Source organism: Microtus ochrogaster, chromosome 18 (assembly GCF_000317375.1).
Source record: "Microtus ochrogaster isolate Prairie Vole_2 chromosome 18, MicOch1.0, whole genome shotgun sequence".
NCBI lineage: Eukaryota > Metazoa > Chordata > Mammalia > Rodentia > Cricetidae > Microtus > Microtus ochrogaster.
The window spans coordinates 48,955,204-48,981,081 of record NC_022020.1 but is presented as its reverse complement, the minus strand read 5'-3'; the positions used below and the strand labels follow the sequence as shown (position 1 = coordinate 48,981,081).

Sequence of the window (25,878 nt, the reverse complement as noted above, 5' to 3'; positions counted from 1 at the left end):
GAGAGAATGAGAATCCGGGAGACTGTTGTCTTTGATGGTAAGGATAAGGTTGGCTTAGCATCCAACTGCCATGTGCCTTTGAAGCCAAACAGATTATAAGATATTAAAATCCACACACAGGTTGATAGTGTAGAGCTAATACCTCAGTGTGCTGTTTCTCACTCCTCCCAGAACCATTGCTTACAAACAGCAATGGAAAGTCAACTCCTGACTCAGCTGAAAGCCTGACCTGCTGTGTTTAGCATTTGTTGAGTTTTGGTATCTTTGTCAGTCTGGAGGTTAAAATACCTTAACTTTACTCTTGGGTAAAAATTGAAATGGGTAAATACATCAATTTAAGTATCACCTCTATGAGCATCATTAAAATCTCAAAGTAGTATAAATTCCAGGACTATATAATTTAGCTATTTTTTTTAAGAGGTTCTGGGCTCAAACCAAATAAAGCAAGAAATATTCAAGCTCTGTTCACTATGATTTTTAATCATACAAAATCTCAGAATTAAGTATGAAGACTAGTTTTAGAAGTCATGATGTGTGAATTTATTTTATTTTTGGAGACAAAAACACAACCTTCCATAAGGTCCTGGAGGTCCAAGGAAAGAAAAGGGAGGGAAGCAAGCTGTTCCCCTCATTGTCACAGTATCCGTGAGCTTGCTCCCTAGAGTTAGCCAAGAGCAGAAGTAAATACATGTTGCAGGTAACTGGACTATTAACTGGAGTAGTAATACAATAATACTGGAGTATGATTTCAAAAAGCAATTGGGCTAAATACTTTTTTCTAGGTGTTAGTCTTCATAGACAGGCAAGATAACTCTAGAGGTCATCCTGAATGTGCCAGACCTGGATCAGGTATCCTCGGGAATCCAACACAGGGCAGTGGGGCAGTGCCATCCAGTTCCCCTTGACATAGGCCTTTTAGAACTCTCTGAAATGCAAAGAATCACCAAGCTGGGGCCCAAGGGAAGAACGGCAGAGAAGCAAATCCCTAAGGAGTGACGGTCCTGAGGTACTGTGGAGGAGAGGGACTGCCACATGGCACAGGGGCAAGGACAGTTTCTGGGAGGAAGGGCTGAGAGAGCTGGAGTATGGAGCGGGGAAGAAGGAAGAAGCATCCTGCAGAGGGAAACAAAACCTTCAGCTTTTGTCCCTGTCCCCTCAGAGTGCTCTATTTAGTCTCCCTTTAAACCTCTAAGTGGCACATAATCCATGCAGTCATGGGGCATGTTTGTGGGGGAACAGACAGATAACTGGATGCTGTAAACAATGCATAAGACTCAAATCAGACTGATAAACATTGCTTTAAATGTTTTTTTTTTTTTATTTTGAGCTGGTGCTTACAGGGGTCTCTTGGTTCTTGTCGTTTTGAAGGCAAGAATTCAGTTGAGAGACACAGAGATTTTAAGCGGAAGTTAATTTAGTGAAACAAACCAAGCATCCCCCCCCCTCAAAAAAAAAAAGAGATTGGAATAGCAATGAGGAGAACTCCAGCGGGTCTGCTTTGTGGATTTTAGAGAAGTGGATGTTGTTTTAATATTTATAAGGTGGGCAGCATATTCGTGGGTGAATGTGACCTGTATCCCTTCCCTAATATAAGTAGGGTCTAGCAGTTAGTACATTTCCTCCCATGATCCTTGAGAAAATCCCATATGCTTGAGACGATGTTCAGAATCACAATTAGTTATATGAAGCTGGGTCCTTTGAGAATGCAGAGCCTTTGTTAGAGCCTGTGTGTGAAAATGTCCTGGCTCATAGAGGAGGAAACCCTATCTGCAGCCTCAAGCATGCTAACCACCCACGACACTCTCACCATCAAGAGACTTAAGTGCCGTGGTCCAGCTGCAATGCTCTAGGCTCTCGGTTAGGGCCACCCCTAACTCTTCTCGGACACTGCCCACTGTCCCCTGTGGGTCTCACAGCCATCTGTTAGCTAAGACATGTTGCTGCACCAGAGTCAAGACATCTCATTAGTGTTGAAACTGAGCCCTAATTGTAAAAGCTAGGGTCAGGTTTTCTGCTAACTTGTCAGGCTGTACACATAGAGATAGGGCTGTGCTGCCTTCTAGAACCTTCTAGAACCCTGTCTCTCAACTCTAGCCTCACCTGTCTTCTCCCCGATCCTAGGAAACTTCAGAGTCCTCTCCCCTAGATTTTCATAAACTGTATAATACAATTCTGTGGCTATAGTCACCTCTGTGCTGTAGACTAGAGCTTTCTAAGCTTTTCCCAATGACCCAGGGTATTTAAATATATAAAATAAACACCGGAATCAAATGTTTAGTAAAACCTATAAAGAAAAACATTTTAAAATGATTCTTTGGCATATACATAATTTTATGATCTACTTGAGAAAAAAATGTTTCCGTTCCGATGACACGTATGTACTTACTGACTTCTGAATAAAAATTAAATCTTGGCTTTTATTTTTTTCTATTTGATGTGGAGCATCTTCAGTGTTTTCAGAACTGATCAGCGTTTTGATTTTATAATCATGAATGCTGAGGATTCTGCTTTACATAAATAATTACATAGTACAAATTAGCCCAAGCGTGTTAATAGCCATTTCAGAAATTGTTGGAAATTTTGACTTAATCCCACGTGGAAATGAAGGATTTTCTTGTGAAACTCGGGTCAGCAAGTCTACGGGCAGCTTGAGGCATCAGAAATTGTGACAGTACAATCCGAAGGTAAACCAACGTGGTACATGTTGGGGAGTTCCAGTTGGAGAGTGCCAGAAGTCTTAGTTTTCTATGATGGAGCCATTATGTTTCTGTAAAAGTAGAAAACTTGATGTATAGCAAGACACTGTATGTAGCTCATAGCACACAGTAGTACCAGGCTGGAGCCAGCATCTGTGGGTACCTCATGAGAGTATCTATAGTTCTTTGTGTTGCATGTTCAGAACCAGGGCTGAGTGAAGTCCTGCCATACAGCTCAGGCTAGTGCTGCCAGAGACACTTGTTTTGTTACGTGTTTTTTTTTTTTCAAATTAATTTGTAGCTATTGTACTTTCAGGATCCTTTCCCCTGTCAAAGCTTTCACGATTTCCACATTCTGTTGACCAACCTTGTGTTTGGGAAGCTGGGCCATGAGCCCCGAGACTCATTCATCTATTGAGACGGCTACTAACTTCTTTTTGACCCTCTCTCCCTTTCCCAGCCCCTATGGAGCACAATTCTATGTTCCGCTTCTACAAAATTAAACCTTTTTAGCTTGCATGATACCTTGTGGTATTTGCATCTCTGTGCCTGGCTCCTCTCACTTAACGCAATGTTCCCTCCAGTTCTGTCCATGTCGCCACAAATGGCAGTTTTTGTTCCTCTTTGGTTGGCGTTAGCCTTCATTCCAAGTCCAACAGAGAGTCACTAGGAAGCTGTTTGCAGCGGGAGTGGAGAAGGTCTGTTTTGCTGGTTTGAAGTGCACTTGAGGGGTTGAAGAGATGCTTGATGGTTGGAACAGGTACTTCTTTGGCAGATGATCTGAGTTTGCATCCACTGGCTAGCACTGATGTCAGGTGGCCCATAGCCACGTGTAACTGCAGCTCCAAAGAGACACAACCTCTGGCCTCTGTGGGCACGTGGGCACCTGCACTCATGTCCACACATGCCTACACACAGATAGGTAATTTAAAAATCATAGCTTTTTTTTTTTTAAAGCATGCATCTATGGTATGTGTGTGTGTTCTGATGGCTGGGAGACCCCTAGGGTGAGGAAGCCGGATAAAAGCAGCACAGAGAAAAATGAACACATTTTCCAAGTTCACGTTAGAAGAGCACTCATCAGCTTTCCAGATGGAGTTGATATGGTTTGTGATAGGGAGGAACTGGGGACTTTCGCAGAAGCCCTCTGTTTCAGGTTTTAGCAGCTGCCTTGGAGGTGGCACACGCGGCCTCCATCTGGGAGTTCAGCTGGAGCAGGGCTGCTGGAAGGAAAAGCCGGAGCTCCCTCTTGGATGTGATGTGCTTGACTTGGCAGGAAATCTGCCCAGTGGGGCTGTCGTGTGAGCCAAGTCCAGATCAGTCTCAGCGTGAATACAAAGCAGGTCTACACCAAATTTTAACCATGACTGTGAAAAATCAATGTAATTCCCAGTTAATTTGAGGCTATTACAAGTTAACACAATTTTCACAGCTAATACAATGCTCCGGCAATTATTTAAACAAGTGATTCTCAAGCCCTTGCTTGATGGCGCTCCAGAAGCCAGGTACCACGCTGGCTGGCATCTTATCAACAATGTCTGCAGCTTCACTCCTGATACCAAAACAGATTCTTGGCACTGGGACATTCGATGCTTATTCTCTGGAGAAGTGAATGAGAGGTACTGGGGACGGCTAATACTATCAAGTTGGCAGGATCTAAAATTACGGATGAGACAAACCTCAGGTGTGCCTGCGAGGAAGGTTTCAGTCTGGGTTAATGAAGACAGAAAGAGCGACCTTAGCTATAGGTAGTGCCATTCTGTGGGGCGTGTGGTTCCAGACTGTTTACAGAGACTGAGCACAAGCGCTCTCCTCCCTGTACTTCCTGACTGCAGACACGCACTGACTGACTTCCTTAAACTCCTCTCTCTGTGCCTGCCCTGCCTTCCAGGAAGGACCATTCCCTCAAACTGTAAACCAACGTAAGCCATTCCCTCAATGTTTTTGCCCATGGGCGTTTTATACAGTGTGCTGATAGATTGCTGAGGTGAGGAAGACGCGCGTAGGCACCGTCCTGTGGGTGAAAGGCAAACCTTCCAGTCTGCCATGTCTCCTCTTGAGGAATATGCGAAGATCCACCCTGGACATATGCATTCCTAAATCTGTGGAGTTTGGGTGGTGTCTTCACCTGTATCTGGTCAGACAAGGTGTCAGAGAACAGCCAGGTCAAGCTCAGTCTCCACGCCTGCCCGGCAAACCCTCAGAGAGGCACCTACAGCAGACACGTGCAGAAAGGCCTAACCTCCTTGCTGTCTTTGTCCCGAGTACCGTTCTCAGGACTTGCATCAAGCAGTGTCGTCACGTGTCTCTAGGAAAAGCCTATCTGGATTCACAAGTTGGACATTCCTGACCTGAAAACCTAAAATCTGAAATGGCCCGGTACTAGAAATGTTTTCTTACCAATATCCAGGCACAAGTAGAAAAATCCTACTCCATGAAGCTTCGTTTCATGTACAAGGTTTATTTTAAAAGGTTGCTTAAAATTGACTCGAGATGTGTATATAAGAAATATATTAAATGTAAGTGAATTTCCTGCTTACATTTGGTTCCTGAGATATCTATCATATTATGTGTAAATATTGCAAAGTTTTAAAAAGTCCCAAATCTGAAATACTTTGGGTGACAAACACTTTGGATAGGAAATCGCTCCTGTTTAAGCATGCATAACCACAGCGCCCCTGTTCTGTTGCTCATTCTAGCTCTAGGCATATTTAACAGGTCACCCTGTACTAACTAACCATGAACAGCCATGTTCTGTGGAGTCATTCTCAGATAGACCCTTGGACAGAAAGACTATTCTTGTCACACTCTTCATTTTAAATTTTAAAAATGCATTTAATTTGAATATTTTAATTGTCTGCTCCCAGATCCGCTATTCATTCCGTGCCCACAAAACTTTGCGTTCTTAACATTATCTTTTAACCTCCTCACGTCCCATTAGTGCTGACTGCAGGCTTTGAGATGTGTGCATTGACTGGAACAGGTTAAACCTGCCTGGGGACACGTCTTTAAAGAGAACCAACTTTCTCCTGGGAGCAGCTACCTCATCTGGGAGTGGGACTTCCTTCTCAACTGTCCTGCTCCATGCTAATACTCGGTCTGGCTTCAGTATACACAGGTCTTGTGCCTGCTGTCACAACTACTGTGAGCTCATGTGTGTAACCGGCTTGCTGTGTCCAGAAAACACCTTACTTATCACCAGGCTTCATTTCTGGCTCTTGCCGTCTTTCTGCTTCCCATTCCATAATGGCTCCTGAGCCTCGGGAGGAAGGAGTTGCACACAAAACTCAACCCCGGATGGATCAAGAGCATCAACATAAGAGCTGACCCTGATAGAAGAGAAATGAGGGATAGAACTGACCTGACAGACACAAAAGAGGACCAGGTGACCAGGACCCCGGTTGCACAGGCATTAAGACCAAAAGTTAAAAAATGGGACTACATGAAACTGAGAAGCTTCTGAACAACAGTGAACACCAGCATTGAAGCAAAGAGGCAGCCTACATTATGGGAAAAAAATCTTCTCAGGCATGTACCTGACAGGGTTAATAGCTTACTAAACTCTTATTGGTATATTTAATGATTATATTTAAGTCTATTCTGCTATTTAAAAAAAATTATAAAATGCAAGCCCCTGGGATGGAAAAGCACTTACCCAGTCATAAACTGAAATTTCAGCACTGACCTGGCTTCTAAACGGTCTGTGAAGGTCTCAGATGCTGGAGTCATTGGGAATGGCCATTTTCAGCTGACGTTAATGATTGTTACATTTATTCACAGTATAATTGTGAAAGAAGACCCCAGATGGAACTCGAACCCCTCCGTACTCCCATTTACCCAGAAACCCATTACCTAAGACAGCCATTTAAATTCAATTTTCTCCGGTTAAAAACGCAGAAAAGAAAATCATCCAGATAAAATGTGAAGCCTATGACAAAGCCAGATGACTCTGAGGGCCATCTCTCATGCAAGGCCCATATTATCTCAAAAATTAAATTGCAAATGAATACATTTCCTGTCTCATTGCCAGTTTATTTCCCCTTTCCCCCTATAACCTCTTGCACCTTGCACCCCAGAACACCCCCTGTCTCCCCCCCCACAGTGGCGTGCACCCTTTGCTCTGCCTGTAGGGTCCCTGTATTCATCAGTGGCTGAGACTTCTTGCTTATGGGCAGGAGACAGAGCCCAACACAGAGCCCTGGCTTGCTATTGGCATCATTAGTCACCCCAGAGCCCCTCATCTCCAAGTTTTACCTTCACCTAGGGGTGATCTAGAGGTGTTCACTGTCTGTCCCTAAACCCTGTGAACCAACACCTACCTTTCTTCTTCTCACTTGTTGTGTGTCTCACTGAAGCTGCTCTCATACCCATCCTTACACAGTCCAGCCCCTGGCTTTTCTATGACATTCTCTGTGTTGTTTCATAAGGTAGTTCCCAGCAGAGCCAGCCCTTAAAACGAGTCCTGTGCAAGACCCTGGTGTGTGTGTGTGTGTGTGTGTGTGTGTGTGTGTGTGTGTGTGTGCTCGCTGACTCCTGTGCTGCATGGAGACATACTGGCTATTTCTCTCCTTTGCTTCCTGGTCTTTCTTTGTGTCCTGGGTCACACAGAGACACTAAATGCCTGTCTCTCTCTTCCTCTTTGGGAGCTGAGCACACAGAAACGCGTGTGAATGGCTTTATTTCCTAAGGCAGTTGCAGCCAGTTGGGGAAAGAGATGTATTGACAGGGTCATTTGGCATATAACACAGACGAAGAACAATAGAATACTGAAAAAGGTGTGCAGGGGGCACTGGGTTGCCAGAAGCTGGACATTTTTAGCCTGATTTGCGTATCAAATATCAGGACAACCAGGATTACATCGAGAGATCGTGTTTAAAAAATAAACAAAAACAATAAAAAAAGAAAATTATTCAGAAGTCTGTGGGCAAGCCCAGGATTTTCATGATATGAAATTTTGCGTTTATGGCATCTTTTCAGAGCTTCAGCAGTTTCCCCATTTCGAGCACTTTGGATTTGGACACCAGGGACACTCAGCCTTGCATTAACTGTGGCTTCTGGACTGGATTTGAGGCACACTCATGTGGCAGCTGGCCTCACAAGCTGGTGAAGCCGTGCCAGTCCGTCTTTCCTCCTGTTCATGGAAACGCAGTGCCCACCACTTCCTCTTTCTCACTCAGCTAAACATCTCTGTAAAGTCATCCCACCCGCCCGGCCCAGACCAGGACTCCTGAAGCCTAGGCTGTAGCTCATTACAGAACTCAGAGCCACTGTGGAGCTCAGCAAGCTCATTCTTCTATCCTGCAGACCCACGAGTCTCTCATTCCCTGTAAAGAGATGGTAATGGAGCATCTTTAGTGTCCTCAGAACACTCTGTGCCTCTGTGATGTTGAACGAAGCCCTGTCTGATACTGTGACAGCAGATTCTTTTCGTCGTTCTGAGTGTTCAGGAAATGTCAATGCAAAACTCAGAATTTGGGCTTCCAAAAATGCACTAAGCATGTCTGTCCTATGGGAGTGGCAGAATTCCCTGAGTTCCTTTCCTAGACAAAATTGCTCAAAGTGAAGAATAAGGTGACCAATATTCAGTGTAGCTGCTTCTATGCAGCCCTCATTACCATTCAGGAAGCCTGAGCTTAACCCTTAAACATACCATACAAATGAAGGAATATTGATATCTGCTCTATTTGCTTCCCATAAGATCTAGGAGCATTGGAAGTAACAGAGTTGGGTGTAGTTGGAGGCTGCTTTTTTTCATTTCTGGCCACCCTGACCCGAAAAAAATCATACAAAACCTGTATTAATTAAAACACTGCTTAGCCAATTACTTAGGCATATTGCTAGATAGCTCTTATATCTTAAATTAACCCATCTCTTTTCATCTGTGCATCACTATGAGGTTGTGGCTTACCAGCAAAGTTCCAGCGGTCTCCCATGGGCATTTTTCTCCTTTGCGGCTACATGGCTCCTCATTGACTCTCTCTACATCTATCTGCTTGGAATTTCTGCCTTGCCCAATTCTGTGCTGCAGTAAGCCCAAAAGCTGATTTTGGGCAGCTTCTTTCTTAACCAATGGTATTCACAGCATACAGAGAGGAATCCCACATCAGTTGGGGAGGTGACAAAATGGCTCACTGACAATAGCATTTGATGCACAAGCCTGATGACTTGTGCTCGTTCAATGCCTGGAACCCACATGAAGGTGGAAGGAGACCCTCAGCTCCACAAAGACATCCTCGGACCTCCACACAGGTGCTCCCCACACACGTCATACATGAACATATGTGCACACGTGCTCATGTACACGCCATATTAATCATATTAATATGCGTTATTGTTTTAATATTAGTGAAATGGTCATTGGAGGTGTTGTAGACATGGCTCACTGAGTAAAAGCACTTGCTGCACAGCTGTGAGGACCTGAGTTAGAATCTCCAGGGCCCTTGTAAAAGCTGCGTGCAAAGAGTGAGTATCTAAAACCTTAGCAGGCCTATGGGAGATGAGTGGGGGATGCAGGAGAACACCTGTAAGCTGCCAGTTCCATTTGGAGGGCACACATAACAGTGAGACAACAAAGAAACTGTCACAAGCAAGGTGGAAGGTGAGGACGGACACCAAGGTTGTTTTCTGACTTTAGTGCAGGCACCTGGTACAGAGTTCCTCGGGTCATTGAGGGTGTGAGAGTGGACCCCATCCCTTCCCTCTTCCTTTCTGCTCCCTAGTTCATGAGGCGAGCAGCATGCTGTGCTCCATGCTCTCCTCCACCACTACCCCGACGTCCTTCCTTCCAGAGGCCAGGCGGTAGATTGGCTGAGCTCCCCATCTGAAGCCTCCAGAGCTGTGAACCACAAGAACCCTTTGCTCTTCCTATGTGGATTTCTGGGATGTTTTTGTAGAGTGACAAAAACTGGTTAACTCAGAAAGAAATGTTGTCCACAGTTACAGAGTTACACTAGGGTAGAAAAGTCTATGTCACAGTCTCCTTTGCATAACAGCCTGACTGCATTTAGATAACTATGCTATTTCAAAATAACAGAAATAGTTTTCAGTGCTCTTGCCACAAAGCAACACTGAACATAGGAGCTAAAATATAGAATTCATTCCTACATTCTTTTGCATATAACTTGTGTATCAAAGCACCAAGCATTGCCTCATAAATACGTCCAATTTAAGAAGAAAATGTTTCAAAATCAATAATTAAGAGATAAGTCAGTACCCAGAACCTGCCGTCTGTAGTTAGAAGAGCTGGGGCTGGACAGATGGTTCAGTAGTTAAGCACACTTGGTGCTTTTTTGAAAGGTCTAAGTTGAGTTCTCAGCAGCACACTGTGGCTCGGCACCATCTATGACTCCAGTTCTGGTGGACCTGATGCTGCCTTCTGACCTCTGCAGGCACCGGGCACATATGTAGTGTGCATACAAACATATAGATGGAGTACTCATACATGGAATAAAATAAATCAATCTAATTTTTAAAATTAAAAACAGAAGAATGGAGTTTCCTGGTGGCTGGGCTTTTCCCATATCCATATCGTGGTTCTCAGTGTTGAGGAATCACAAGTGTTTAAGTTCACACAGCAAATCAAATGCATTCCTGAAGAAAGAGTGGAAGCATATGGTTTCCTATCTATCCTGTGGGCACAGGGTCAACATGGGCAGGGTACTGGGTCCACGATCTCTACAAGGAAAGGACCCTTTCTAGAAGACCTCAACTGGATGCTTTCATTCAAAGATTAAGAAGATACACAGAAAACTGGGCAGGGTGGCACATGCCTTTAATCTGCACACTTTGGAGGTAGAAGCAGACAGATCTCCATGTGTTCAAAACCAACTTGGGCAACAAAGCAAGTTCCAGGCAAGTGAGGTCTTGCTATAGATAGATAGATAGATAGATAGATAGATAGATAGATAGATAGATACATACATAGATAGATAGATAGATAGAAGATAGATAGATAGATAGATAGATAGATGATAAGTAGATAGATGATAGCTGATAGATAGCTGATAGATAAATAGATGATAGATAGATAGATAGATAGATGATAGATAAATATACATACATAGATGATTGATAGATGATAGATAAATAGATGATAGATAGATAGATAGATAGATAGATAGATGATAGATAGATAGATAGACATACATAGATGATAGATAGATGATAGAGTAATAAAGTAATTAATCAAACAAAATTATGGACAATGATTAACCATAAGATGTTGTCAGCTTTGGCTACACAGTCAGACTCCATCCAAAAAACAAACAAAAATACACAAACAGAACATGAAATGGAGACCAGAAGTTGTCTCAGGAGGCCAGAGCCTTAGGCCTCTTTGGAGAAGGTCAATTCCCATCCTAACACCACTATGAACAAGAGTTCTCTCATGAAGCCTCATGATAGAGAGTCTCTATCCCCTGGAGTCTTTTGGTGAAGAGGCTGAAATGTATTCTGCAGAATGGAAGAGACAGAAACCTGGAAGCAGGAATACCACACAGACACCCCCCCCCCCCGGGACAACCGGGTAGATTGTTCCCCAGGGACTAGCCCACATCCCCAGCCCGTGACCAGCACCATAGAGGTGGACCGTGACTTTGAGGGAGCAAGTGTGCCTGGGGAGTCAGGTACAGAGCAGCAGAATTTCTTTCATTATGGACCTGGAGACAATCGTGCTCCGGCCCCACGGGACCTGGGGTTCGGTTTGTCTCCTTCTCGCCAGACAAGCTATTTCCTCCTGTGGCGCCACAAATGTCTGCTTTTCTGCTGAGTGGGGCCCTTGCTTCAGGTAATGGAGCAGCTCACTCCTGCCAGCACTGGTTACCTTTTCACCTTCTGCATCTCTTTGATTTTTTTTTTCCCCTTTAGGTTTATGTTTATGCTTTGAGTTTTCTAGTTTGGAAGCAGACCAAGTCAGGGGGTAGGGCAAGAGGGCACAGGGTAGCGGGAAGCAACTTCCTTGTAAAACAACCAGGATTGGGCCTTCTGAAAGCTGCCTGCAAGGCCTCGGGTTTCAACAAAGGAGTTTATGAGTGAGACCAGTTAATTGCTTAGAAAAATAAACGCTCACTTTGTGAAGTATAAAATGTCATTTATCCCTTGCCTTTAAGCTAACTTATATTTAAGTGGTTAGCCAGTGGCTAGGAGACTAAAAGTTTTAAATGTCCTCAGAACGGTACTCTGCAATTACTGGGTACTTTGAACAACAGTTGCTCACCATGATCTCGCTCATAACCGGACGAGTTGTAAGAGTTTAGTTTCCTAGAAAAATACAGCAATTCGTCTGTGCCAGAGGCAGGCAAGCCAATGACGGGTCTGTGCACGCGTGAGTCAATAGTACCTGATTTTGCTTTGTGACTTAGACTAATTAATGATGGGAAATGGTTATGCCCCGCATGCCAATCCCGAGGAAGCCAAGCAGAGTGGTTCTTGCGGAGAATCCGGTGAAGACCTTTGGAGCCAGCGAAAGAACGAGAGCCTTGGAGCTGTGGTGGTGACGGCAGGACATTCATGCAGCCACGAGAAGAGTGCTGAGGGCGAATATTAGAAATCATGAGGCCGCTTAAAGCATAATTAGAAGCCACTATCTCATCTTTTAAAAGCCACCTCTCCTATATTGTCTTTTTTCGCCAAGGGCCAGGTATGGTGTGGCTTGTCTTCTTCAAATGACTCTCTCTCTCCAAATTCCAAACTTGAAAATCGGGAGATTAAAGCTGAATAATTAAAGATTATTTGCTTCTCGGAAACCTCTTTGAAAAGACAAAGTAGGGCCTGGGGCTGTGGCTCAGTGGCAGAGCGTTTGTCTAGCAAGTGTAAGACTGTGGGTTCCATTCCCACCATGGCACAAAGAGAGGGAGGGAAGGAGGAAAGGGAAGAGGAATATGTACTGGGCCAGAGGAAGAGTACATAAAATCAACCCTAGAGGGGTCTCAACCTTGTATGCTAAATGCACACATAGTTACTGTACCAGTGTGAGGTACAACCAAGTCAGGGACTGGAGACCTAGTGCTGATGGACTTCCTGTTTGATGATATTGCTCCCTCGTGAGCCTTGGTAAACAAAGGTGTATTAAAGAGTTGTAACATCCTGAGGGATAGAGAAATAAACTTTGTGGCTCATACAGGAATCTGGAGACAGTGCGGTAAGCGCTCTCTGCTCATGGGACACACTGCAAGACTGTCCTCAGGAAACCCACAGGAGAGTCCAGAGCAGAGCCACCCAGTCCACTGTGAACAAAGCCAGAGAAATAATATCCAGAAGCAGGTCTCTCTGAGCAGGATATATCTAAGCTGAACCAGAGAGGGGCAAAACCAGACACTCAGGCTGAAACTCAGAGGATGAAGTTAGCACACAGGAAAGTGTGTCAGTCCCAGGCAGTAGGAAAAAACTCACCTATCCCGGCGATCCAGTAAGATGCTGATAGGATACCTCGAGAGTCAGCTGAGGTCAGGTCGGAACCTGTGCACCTCGCAGGACTTGGGGAAAGTTTGTTTGCATTTCTGTGATGGAGAAGCCTTGAAGGGCTTGATAAGGGGCTTTGTAGCAAGACTCCGCCTCCGAAGAGCTTGGTAAGGAAGGAAAGGTATTAACAGGGAGGAGCCTTGGAAGACTGTGACCTTTGCTGAGCCCCATCTAATGGTAAGGAAGGAAGGAAGGATGGCTGGAAGCGCAGCATGGAGCTGAAAGTGAGCATGGATGGGATGTGAGTTTCAAAGTACAGAAAAGTCAGGGGCCCTTCCTCAACTCTTGGATATGAACGGGTGTGGTAACCTGAGGAAGTGCTTGGGAATAGAAGGAATAGATTTATTTTAGATACTGTGTTTCAGGTTTCTGTTATGGGTTAAACTGTATCCCTGCAAAAAAGGTTTTTTGAAGGCCCAGGTCCCAGGACATTTGAGTGAGACTTCCTTGGGAATTAGGGTCTCTGCAGATGAGCTGAAATGAACATGAAGTCACACTGCAGTGGCTGCTCCCTTCATCCAGAGTAAAGGCTCTGCTTTCAGGAAGAGGGAGTGGATGGATGTGTGCAGAGGAGCACACACAGAATGCTCCAGATGTGCCAGATGATGACCATGTCAGAGACTTTAGTGGTGCACCTGAAAGCCAAGGCTTACCCACAGCCATCAGAAACTGGGAGAAACAAGCAGTGACCAAAATTTTACTTTTTTATTAGATCCAGTCTCAAGAGGAAGCTGAGTATGTATCCAGGCGATCAGTTCTCATTTAAAGAGTATGTTAAAGAGGTTTTAATGTGTGTGTCGCCATTTTCTTATTCTATGAGAAATTTGAATCTACTGCAGAAGACAATTCCTCACAAATCAAGCATGAATACCAGAGTTATAGAAATTGCTTTTGTTTTGTGGCTGAGGACGCAGGGATACAGCACCCCCACTCCACCCCACCCTTGCCAGAGTGAACCAAGGAAGACATCATGGTGGCAAGTCTCCACTGCCTCTGTCTTGAGCCTGGAGCTCTGCACTCATCACCCAGCCTCCCTGCTAAAACATTGTAGTTCAGGTCTTCTCATGTTTTAAGATAAAACCATCTATTCTTTACTGACCCCCTAGAACTTTTCCACAGTACCTTACAGGACAAAAAGGACTTTACAAATGTCATTGTGTTGATCGGAATTGAGATGCCATGGCCCTCATTAGATAAATTTCTTCTGATTCTCATGAAGTCAGGAATGTTTGGGTGTTGTGCACTTGAGGGAAGCAACAGGCATACCAATCCTGATGAGGATCTGCTAGGCCTTTGAGGTACCAGGGTTCAGGATGGACCCACACCTGTCCGTGTTGTGTTTATTGCCAGGCACCGGACGGTGCTGGTACTCAGTGGAAAAGCTGAAGGTCACAGCAGGAAGTGGGTAGATACTCCCTATGAGCCTATAAGCCACTATCTTACCTCTTTGTTCCACGTGTTGTCTGAGCTAACTTGTGTTGCCCTGAAGCCCCATTTGCTCTTTTCTGCAAAACTTTGACCGAGGATCTTGGAACTGTTTTTGAGTAACACCTGTTTTTGGAAGAATCACACATTTGAGGATGGAAAGAACCTTCAGCACCATGCTGGCTCCTTTTAACAGCCTTTTTGACACGTTTCTCCTAGTGTTCAAGTTTCCCCTGTCACCACCTGAAAGGAGTGGACTCCAATTAGCCTCCACATCCGCTCACCCAGGGGGCCGTAACTGCTCCCGATGAACTAGAAGGCTGCAGCTGCCCTCGCCAACCGTAGTTGGTCCATCTGCTCTGCTCAGGACCTCCCAAATGTGTTTTTTATGCATATGTTCTCGGTATGTGGCTAACTTTTGACTAAATTTAATAGAATAATAAAATCAAGATCAAACATTGATAGATCACTGATAAATTCCTAATGCTGCTGCAGCAGATTGTGACTTCAGTGGCTTAAGCCCCTGTAGAGGAGTGTCTGACAGCTCATTCTGGGTTTGCAGTTGAAATGGTCTACCCCCAGGAACTGTGGTCCTTCTTGGAGGAGGTTAGAGGGTAGTGTGATTTCTTGCCTTCCAGAAGCTACCTGTGCTTAAGGCTCCCTCTTCTATGCCTTCCAAACCAGTGTTGAATGGTCTAGTTTTCTTGCTTGCCTTCCTCTTCATAAGTACCCTTCAGTTGGCCACCTAGGTAAGCTTGGCAGATCTCCCCATCAAAATAATCCACTAATGACACTATCAGAGTGTGAGTAATTTGTACAGAAACAGATTCACAGACTCTGGGAATTATATAAATGAAGAAATGAAAGGTTTAATCTGAAAATAGTTAATATCTTGAAAGAATGCTTTGAAACTGAGGGCAGCAGTGTATGTCTATCAGCACTAGGGGGTCTGAGGCGGAAGGATGCCAACCTGAACTACGTAGTAAAACCCTGTCAGAAGAAGGAAGACAGGCAGGGAGGCTTACCTTCATAAATCAGTACTAGTATCTAGTCAACCCAAAGACCCCATTGGTCTATATGCTTAAAGAAAAATCATCCTATGTTCTGGTTTACAGGTGGCACATGTGACACTGAGAGACAGTGCAGTGGTTAAGGGCACAAGTACTTAAATAGCAGAGTTTAGTATTTAACACAAAAGATAGTAAAGAAGTTAACAAAAACAATGTTAATGAAAATGTTTATTTCCTGTCTGAATTCATTATCTGGAAAATTATACCAGAAGCATGAAGAGTCCAGATATGATCTTTAATTGCTACTGCACGCACGCGCGCGCGCACACACATACACACACACACACACACACACACACACACACACACTTTGAACATCCAGCCACTCTTCCTCTCTTTGCCTCTGTGAGACACCAGAGCTTCACTGTTGCCTCCTCCCTTGGCCATGGCACCCAACATAACTATGAGATGGAGACTACAGTGTTAGGATGAATAAGGAGACGGCTATAAGAGATACGTAAGCATGGGCCCTCAGGTACAATGGTAAATCAGGGTGAGCAGTCTGGCATCATCCATTACCCAGGACAAATGCTGAAATGCATGTGCAAGCCAGTGAGCTGAACGGCAGACATGTGAGGATCTGCAAAGTGGGGATCGGAAAGCTGTTGTTGATCCAGGAAATACACAGGAAGCTAGGCTGTCACAGCTAAGTCGTACTGATAATGCAAGCTGCAGGCAAGGGCCGGTGGTTGGGATTTGCTTTGGTTTTTTTAGGGCTCTTGACCCTTTTTTCATATGCAGAGACAACACCTTGAGGCCTCCATGCTAGGTCACTGCTGTGGTAGGAAGACAAACCACAGAAACCTGCCCCAGAAAAAGTTTGGTCATTGTATATCCAATCCAGAAAAATTATCCTATTTAGTAAGGACATTTCCAAATCAAAAGAGTTTGCTACTCACTAAGTGAGTGGCTGATGGGAAACTCTTCATAGAAGATGCGCTCAGTGTATCTACTCTCAGATATATACATGCACAGGCCCAGAATTCCTAATCTGACATTATGCCCAAGCAGGTTTAGAATTTGGAACGTTCCAGGTTAGAGGTGCTGAACTGGAAGAGTCTATCTAAAAACTTCCAGATCTAAAAGACTAGAAATATCCCAAACACTTGTAGTTCCATATTTTTAGATAAGTAATTTTCAGCATGTGTTGGTCAGAAAAACACAGCGTCTGCCAGTGAGGGATAAAGTGTGCCTGGCAGAGCATCCAGGAGCCAGTGGGATGTTCTGTAGCTATTGACATTTCTGTATGCCATGTCTGGATTCTCTTTCCATTCCTGCAGAGTACAGTAGCCATTTACTGTGACTTTCCTGTGAAGGAATCTTTTCTGTCACATTCTTTACTGGGCAGCTCTGGAGATGGGTTGCATTCAGTTTTTGTTCATTTGCCAAAAAAAAAAAAGTGTTTATGTTTGTCCTCACTTTTGAGGTCAGTTTTACTACAGACAAAATGCTGGTTGACAGCTCTGTCCTTGTAGCTTCAGCACTTTGGGTATGTGGTTCTAGGGTCCTCTGGATTCCTTGATGATGCTTGTTGTATCTTCCTTTGGTTTTGCCCTCCTTTGGCATATTCCTTTGACACATCAAGTTTCCTCTCTTCTGAGACTTTTGGAAGCTTGGCCAAGGCTTCCTGGAGTATTCCTGTGTATTTGTTCTACAGGGTTCACTGAACCTTGGTCCCTGGCAGAGTGAGGGTTGAGTGAAGGAATTCATAAAGAGCATCCTAAATTGTGCCAAGGGCCATGCTTGGGTTCTTGGGGTGTGTTGGCACTGGATTGTTCATGGAAGATCTGGGACATCATATTATTTATTCCGTAGTTTACCCTGGGCAATGAAACTTCATGGCATTTGGGAGTATAAATCATATTAACAAATGAGTCTATTTTGACTAAACAGAATTTAGTCTGGGGGTTTCACTTACCAATTTGTTTCAAGAACACTTTTTCAATCTCTCACATATTTTTATTTACTTCATTCATAAATACTTAAGGTCCCAGTTAAAAGAGAAAAGACACTATAGATAACCTAGATAATATAATTAAAAGATGCTTGAATATTGATTATACACACATAGGTAGGTAGGTAGGTAGGTGGGTGGGTGGGTAGATAGATAGATAGATAGATAGATAGATAGATAGATAGATAGATAGTAGATAGATAGATAGACAGATAAAAAGATAGACAGATGGATACTTGGATGGATGATTAGATAGTGAAGGGTTACCCCTGGCTGGTCTAGAACTTGCTATGTGGACCAGGTTGGCCTCAAACTCAGAGTCTACCTTCAGAGTGCTGGTATTAAAGTTGTATGCCATTATGCCTAACTCAGTTATATATTATTAAGGAGGACGTTTCATTGGAAGAATATACCTAAAAGTCAAGTCATAAACAAGATGGAAAGAACTGCATGTTGACATGCATGTAAAAAGAAGGAAAAAGGGAGGGATCAAAGGAAGGGAAAGGCACAGAAGAAGGGGTTGACTTGAATATCATAGGCTAGAGGACTCATGTTCTTCAGATGCTTTAATTCCCAGCAGTACAAAAGGCTAATAGGCCATTGTAATACTAGGTAGAAATCTGAGCTCATTCATTTAGCATCATCAAGACAACTATTACCTCCTCTCTTCTCTGTCACACACTACCATGCTTGCTTGTACTGATGGCAGTTGAAGAGCTTACCTTGTGTGCTCCAAGCTCCCAATACACATGCTATACTAATTTATATATCACTTATAAGGTTCTCCAGAGGCAGCCCTTTCACACACTTATCCCTTCAACCTGTGTTTATCATGTGCTTTCAGCTAAATACTTTTCTATGAGTTGAGTATGACCTTAAAATCATGAATATTACATTTAAGAGAGAGATTCAGATAAAAAATGTTGAGAATAAGAGTAAGTAAAAGAATAAGAATAAAAAAGAAGAGGAAGAGGAGGAGGTGAAGGAAGAAAAGGAGAAGGAGGAGGAAGAGAAGGAGGAGGAGGAAAAAGAAGAAGAAGGAGAAGGAAAAGGAGAAGGAGAAACAGTAGCAGAAGCTCTTTCAGAATGTTGAACTAGGATCCAGTACATTGGGAAGGGTGTCCAGTTCATTTTGGTAGCTCTGAAAAGTCTTTCTTAAAGGAGGAAGTCTATTCTGGAACTATGCAAAGAACAGAGAGGTATGGGAGATCTGGAAACAGAAACTGAACTGTATTTTGCCAGCACCACTAATACGTGGAAACATCACTATAGCAATGGACCCATTAATTAAAAGGTTGCTTTCCTGAGGCATGATGGAGAGAAGCTGGGAACCATCTGTCTTTCCGGGAGACTCCCTGGCAATTGAGTCATCGCCCAGCTGTTTGCGAGCACACACAAGGAACAGAACACAGTGCTGGCCAGCAGCTGCCCTGAACTGGCTTCCACGGCACAAGAGGAAAATCCAGGGTCAGGGAAAACAAACACAGTTGATCCCAGGGCAGTTAGTCATAGTAACCTGGTGTGTGTTCCCTGTGGGAAAATAAAGCAGAAAGTCCCTTCTCTTGGCTAGCGAAGCTGTCATCTCATCACGGTGAGCATGCGTGTGAAGGTGCTGATGCAGATAGCAGCCCAGAGCACAGTGGCAGTGCCCAAGATTCATCTTCCTAGGACAGGCAGTGTTCCAAACGGGGTCCGGAAACCACAGCACACCTTCATGCAGTCCTCAACTGGGGCTCTTGGTCCTGGTTCACCTGAAAGTGAAGGCGTGCATTCTTCATTATGTAAAGTGTTGTACCTGGCAAGCAGTCAGGATTGCACCAGTGCTCTCAGAAGATAAGCAAAAGCAGGAGGAAAAAGAGAGAGCCAATGGTGTCCTTGGCCTAAGAGAATGATGTGCAGCAGGGTGGAAAGGTTTTCCGGGTCCGAGTCATTGTTTTCCTGCAGGGACTTCAAGACAGCCCGAACAATACACATCTGCTAATTGCTGTGTAAATGTACCACAGGGAACAAGCCTGCTGAGAAAGGAAAAGACTCCTAATTGTCTTCTGCCCATTCGTTTTCATTTGTAGGTCCCTCGGCATAGGACTTGGCAAATGTGGCTTAATGAAATAACCAGAAAGATGAGCTCTTCTTGTTGGCTTAATGTGACAGACCCTTGCCAACACATATTGTAAGCAGCACACAGGGACCACTTTTCCTCCTGTATGTGATCTGCAGTTCTTATTATGTCCCTTCAAGAGCATTTAATGGGATCCCTTAAGTGCAGAGCACTGTGCTAGAAGTGTCCAGAGGGGTGCCCAGGGTTCCTCCCTCAAGGAGCTCCCGGGATGACCACTTCAGGAAATGCACAAATTGCCTCTTAGGCTTCAAATGCCTTTTGAAAGGTAATGCTTTTGATTCCATCAACAAAGCAAACTCTTCTCACTGTTTTGCTCTGCAGGTTCTTCTTTTCTCCTTAGCCTGGATGCCCAAGGCAGCTAGAGACTTTAGTCCATATGTCTCATCGTCTAAGCCATCCAAAAACTGACTACAGCCTTTTATTCTCAAGTGTCAACTCTCTGCATTGTGAGTGCTGTGAACTCTGTAGAGGAGATAGATAGGTGGCAGAAGGTCTGGGCTTTTTGTGAAATCCCAGTATCAGAGGTGAGGTAAGGCCAGTTTTCCAATCTGGAAATTTCAAAGCAGTGCCTAGTAAACAACCCAGTTAGTTCTTCTTTGTCCTTCTGGCTCAAGTTCTCCTAGAAGATAGGAAAAAGCAGCAATTAGTCTTGATTGCTAGTGCTCAAGACTGTGACTCCAGCCCTTGAAGGTAGTAAATGCAGGATTTACTATAGCTCCACCCACAGGTACATGCCTGCGAATGAGGGAGATTTGGGCAGGAAGCAAAATGTCTCAGGGCACCCTTTGTTCCCTGTCCCTGAGCGGGACAACCAGTGGACCCACCAAAGAAAATTCTTCACATCTACATTGAATGTTTCCATTGACCTATTTTCCACCAGTGGTCCTGGGGTTTTTTTTTTTTTTTTGAAAGATCCTGGGTTTCAGCACCAGAAAAATTAAGAAATGAGGGCGCCACTGCTCCTAGATATGGCAGAGGAGAAGGTTTATTGTAGATAGGAGGGAGGAAACAGCCAAAGGCATCTGGAAGGGTCCAGACTAAACCGACCAATGAGAGGAGAGCAAGATGGGGAGAGCAGAAAGAGAAAGAGTGAAGAGGAGAGAAGACCACATGGGAACCAAAAGACCAAGAGAACACACAAACCAAAATGGCTGAGTTATATAGAGAAGGGAAGCTGGAGGTAGGGAAGTGATTCTTAGGGGCTGGAGGGGTTTACAGTAGGGATATGCCAGCCAGGATAAACTCTGTAACATGTACTTGCTTGCGAGTAGGGAGAGCTGCTGGGAGAACCTAGTCCCCAGTGTCTGCTTTGATATATTAAAAAAGGCACCTCAGCTAGCTGTTTGTCCTATGTTTCTTTTTTTTTTTTTTTTTTTGGTTTTTCGAGACAGGGTTTCTCTGTGGTTTTGGAGCCTGTCCTGGAACTAGCTCTTGTAGACCAGGCTGGTCTCGAACTCACAGAGATCCGCCTGCCTCTGCCTCCCGAGTGCTGGAATTAAAGGTGTGCGCCACCACCGCCCAGCTCTAGGTTTCTTTGAAAGCTAACATCACTAGCCATTCTATTTCAGTGCTTTGAGTTAGATTACCCAGTTTTAGTTACTTTTCATCATTTCTCTTTTCAGAAACCTAGGTATGCTCACATAAGCTTTTGTGGGTTGGTTTGTTTATAACCAGATGCCCTTCTGCACCCTCTAGTACAGATCCAAAAAATATCTAACTAACTTAGAATGATAAAACTTCAGGATATTTTTGAGAACTGACTTCTGATATTTGACATCAGCTTTCGACTGGCCATGGTGAAATTAGAGGAGGTGAAAAGGCATGGGATCATCTTCAAGGAGCTGAGTGGTGTGGGCACAAACAGGAACACGGGTGTTTGTGACCTGAGCAAATGAAGCAACACATAGGGAATGGGGACAGATATCCATTATTACTGAACCATTGGGATGCTGACTAGGAAATTTCTTGAGTATCAGAATACAGATTATTCTGTTTATTTATATTCATAAACATTTTGATTTCAAATATTCTTCTGTTAGCACAGGGGCCAGCAAACGGCAGCCACCAGTCCAACATTGCTTATATCCACAAATATTTTTTTGTGTTTAATGAACTAATTTAAATCTTTTGAAAAATATTTTATAACATGGAAACGTCTTGAAGATTTTGTTGAACCACAGCTATGCCATTTTTCTGTGACCCTTAACAAGATATATCAGATAGTTAGGATATAAAGACAAATGGAATTTCTGTCTCACTGTTTTGATAGATTGTTCCAGTCGCTTGGGCTGTTGTGAAGTAACACATTATGAGAGGAAAGAGAAGTAAAGGAAGGGGACCGGGTCCCACTACTGCCTTCATAAGCACCCTTACAGTGACCTAATACCTTCCAGACTCCACAATTTAAATGTTCCAAAACATCCTGTTAGCTTCTCCCTGGGACACTGGAACATTTTCAACAACCAGCCTTTGGGTGACATTCAAAATTCAGATTATAGTAACAGCCATGAGAAATATGCCCATGTGTTAGTTGTGATTTCCTTTAATGCTTCAAGCCTAGTATTGAGCAGCAGCAACAAAGTATATCCCATGAAGCCTGAAACACTTCTGGTCCTCAGAGCTAAGGATCTAGAATGTCCAGCTCTGTGGCCAGCTTTGGCTCATCCAGTCTGCACACACTCAGTGTGTGTATATATTTTGCAAGAGCTCTTCCTGATCAACTTGAAGCAACAGTGCCACGTCTAGTTTCTAAATGGCACTGTCTTTCTGGGTTCACCTAGCATTTGCCCTGCTATCAGACTATATGGTCTTACTCTGGACTAGAGACATCGTAGTCTGGAGTATAAGATGCCCAATACATGGTAGTTGCAAAGCCATTATTTATAGCATGAACCAATTATCCAATAAACAATTGGAAGATCAAGATTGTTTTCATTGTTCTTGCAGATTTCCTGGAATTCTCAAATGCATGATGGAATTTTCTTATTCTCCCCTCTGTGTCTTTTAAGTATTATTTTAAATTTATCTTTGTTGCTATGTTCTGTGTTTTGGATGAACAACTTAGCAATATCAAATTCACTAAATTTATCTAGCTAATCTGGGGCTTAGTTTATATAGTGCTTAAATAATGAGATGAAAATATTTCTATGTCTGTGACTCAGCTTTTAATGGAACGCCATATTTCTATTTATAAAGAAATGTCTTGTTCACAGGTTAGAGTGATTTATTTATGTTTTTTTGAGAATCTCAAGACACTTAGCTTAAATTTATTTCAATATTTGTCTTAAGACTGTTTTCCATTGCTGTAACAAAGTATCAGAAGCTGGGTACAGTATATAAGGGGGGGGGGAGTCTTAGTTAGGGTTTTATTGTGTGTGGAAACACCATGACCACAGCATCTCTCAGAAAGGAGAACACTTGGGACTGGCTTGCAGTTGAGAGGTTTAGTCCTTTAGTCCATTGTCATCATGGTGGGAAGCATGGTGGCATGCAGGCCAACATGGTGCTAGAGAAGTAACTGAGGGTTGTACATCTGGATCAGTAGACTGCAGGAAGAGAGAGAGGGACACTGGGCCTGGCTTGAGCATCTAAAACCTCAAAGCCCACCCTCAGTGACACACAGCCTCCAACAAAGCCACACCTACTCCAAAAAGGTCACACCTTCTAACATAAGGATCTCCTATGAGGGCTACTTCCCTAAAAAATTCCATCATCTCCTAGCAGCACCACTTTGGAAACTGAACCTTGAACTCAAGGTCCTTTAAGAAACATTTATGCCAACTGTAGCAGCAGTTACAGAGGGGGCCATGGGTCTTTGCTAAGCGGATGCCTGTGTGCTGGAGGCAATCCCTGACTTCAGGGTGTGCATATGCCACTTGAGACCAATCTGTGTCTAGACCAGGAGGTCCCAGTGGCTCTGTTATGTGCCCCATCCATCTCCCAGCACAACCCCACGTTTAGTCTTCTATGTAAGAGTGGCTGACCCATCCTGTTCACATCTGAGTTCCTCCCCTGTGATCTTTACCTTCAGGAAGTTGCTTTGACTATATCACACTCCTCTCAGGTCAGTAAGCATCTGTTTTCCGTTCTAAACCCTTTCTAAGGGCCAGTCTGCATCCAGCTCCCAAAGAATTAGCTCAGGTCTCTGCTCCAGCTTAGATGCCTTTGATACTTGGTTTGTTCTGGGTCAGTGCTGGTTTCCTCACTACCCTACGTGAGTACTCTGTGTCTCAGTGTTGAGTGACAGTGGCCTCTCTGTCAGGGCCAAAGAGACAAAGAACAAAGATGAGAGTAGCCTCTCGATCAGCCTCAGAACGACAGCTTAGATAATACACAAACAGGTATCTACTTTCCAGTGGGTCCATGGCAGGAAGTATAGATGTCTACTAGAAACTTCTGCACTGAAATCTCTGTCTCAGAGCTCTTTCCAGATAACCCAACCTAGGACAGTAGCTGATATTGCAGGGACATAGCCCCAAGTTTCAGAATCCCACCAACCTTATTCACCACGCTAGGCCAGAAGAGTCCCTTAGCATAAGTTTGTAAGGAAGAATGTTACAGAATCAAGACTAAGCCTCAAATAGTTCAGAGGAGGGAAGTGTGGAAGCATGATGTATTAGCCTTCAGATTCCTTCCTGTGGTTCTTGATCATCACTGTCCCATGTATTCAGAGTACTGTTTGTATCCCTTTAATTGAGCAATAGAGTTTGGAAGAGATTCTAACACTTTAAAAGTTAAAAGGGGTTGGTGAGACAGTGCTATGGTTAAAAGTATTTGTTGCTTTTACAGAGGACCCAGGCTTAGTTTCCAGCACCCACATGGTGGCTCACAAAGATCTGTAACTCCAGGGGAACCACAATTCCTGGAGATCTGACACCCTTTATTAACCTCTGTGAGCACCAGGCATACCCATGGTGCAATACATATATGTAGGCAAATAAAATGATATAAGTCTAATTTTTTTAAGTTATTAAATAGTAGGGCATAAAATGAGAGAAGGAGAAGGGAACAATCTGCCACCTCTCCTCTGTTCACTCCTGCATTGCTCACAGCTGCTTTCCAATGAGAGACTTTCTCTCTCTCTCTCTCTTTCTCTCCCTCTCTCTCTCTCTCTCTCTCTCTCTCTCTCTCACTGACACACACACACACACACACACACACACACACACACACACATACAAAGGTTTTAATGTGTACTGAAGGATGGCCTCAGTGAGTTGAAGATGGGGTCAAGCATTGTCTCTCCCCATTTCTATTAGCTTGGCCCCAAGGAAACATCCATCATTCGAAATCCAAGTGCTAGAGTTTTCATGTTCTTGACCTAGAAGCTTGACTGCTTAGTCTGAGGATTCTTCTTTTAACCAGTAAGTATCCGTGTCTCGTTTCATTCCCAACCTAAGAAAAGCCCTCAGTTTCTTGTCAACACTTCATGTGTTTCTTTGTACAGCATATGTTATGAAGAGTTCTTTAAATATAAACAAATTGTTTCTCAAGATATTTTCTCTAAATGTTTGGCATATAATTGAGTAGTCATTCTATATTGCTTTTCTGATCAAGCTGTCAAAAAGCCATAAAAATAGCACTTTGAGAATGAGCCACAGAAGATTGTAACTTCTTACAACTCCAGTTTTAGGAGGATTTGGCGTTGGGTTCATTATTATACCTGGAAACCCATAACAATGAAAATACTGCAGTTTTCATTTCCTCAGAAAGGAAAATTGCCACAAAGCCCAGGGCTTCCCTTTAAAATTTTCAGAGATTGTTGGCTCAGATTGCTTCATAAACGGAAAATTTCAAAGTTAGCTTAAGGAAGCTGGCACCATCTGGAGAGCCTTGGGTCTTCCATGTGTGCTTGCCACATTCAGGTCGTCTGGAAGTCAGGGAACTGGAAATGTTGGCTAAGGCAATGACACTCCCCTATTTCCTTCAGGAGTGCAATAAACTAGGACTCAAGTTTATACCTACTTTAGTATTTTGTTTTTTAATTGAAAATACTTTTATAATTGGAGCACCGGACAGAAATCTCAAGGTCCAAATCAGGAGCAGAAGGAGAGAGAGCACGAGCAAGGAACTCAGGACCACAAGGGGTGCACCCACACACTGAGACAATGGGGATGTTCTATTGGGAACTCACCAAGGCCAGCTGGCCTGGGTCTG

The 25,878-nt window shown here is 43.8% G+C and overlaps 1 protein-coding gene across 1 annotated transcript in view; it reads left to right on the top strand.

Annotated features, from left to right (window-relative positions):
• Positions 1–25,878, top strand: part of Piezo2 (piezo type mechanosensitive ion channel component 2) — a 354,156-nt gene that overhangs the window by 108,520 nt on the left and 219,758 nt on the right. The gene's annotated exons all lie outside the window — the stretch shown is intronic.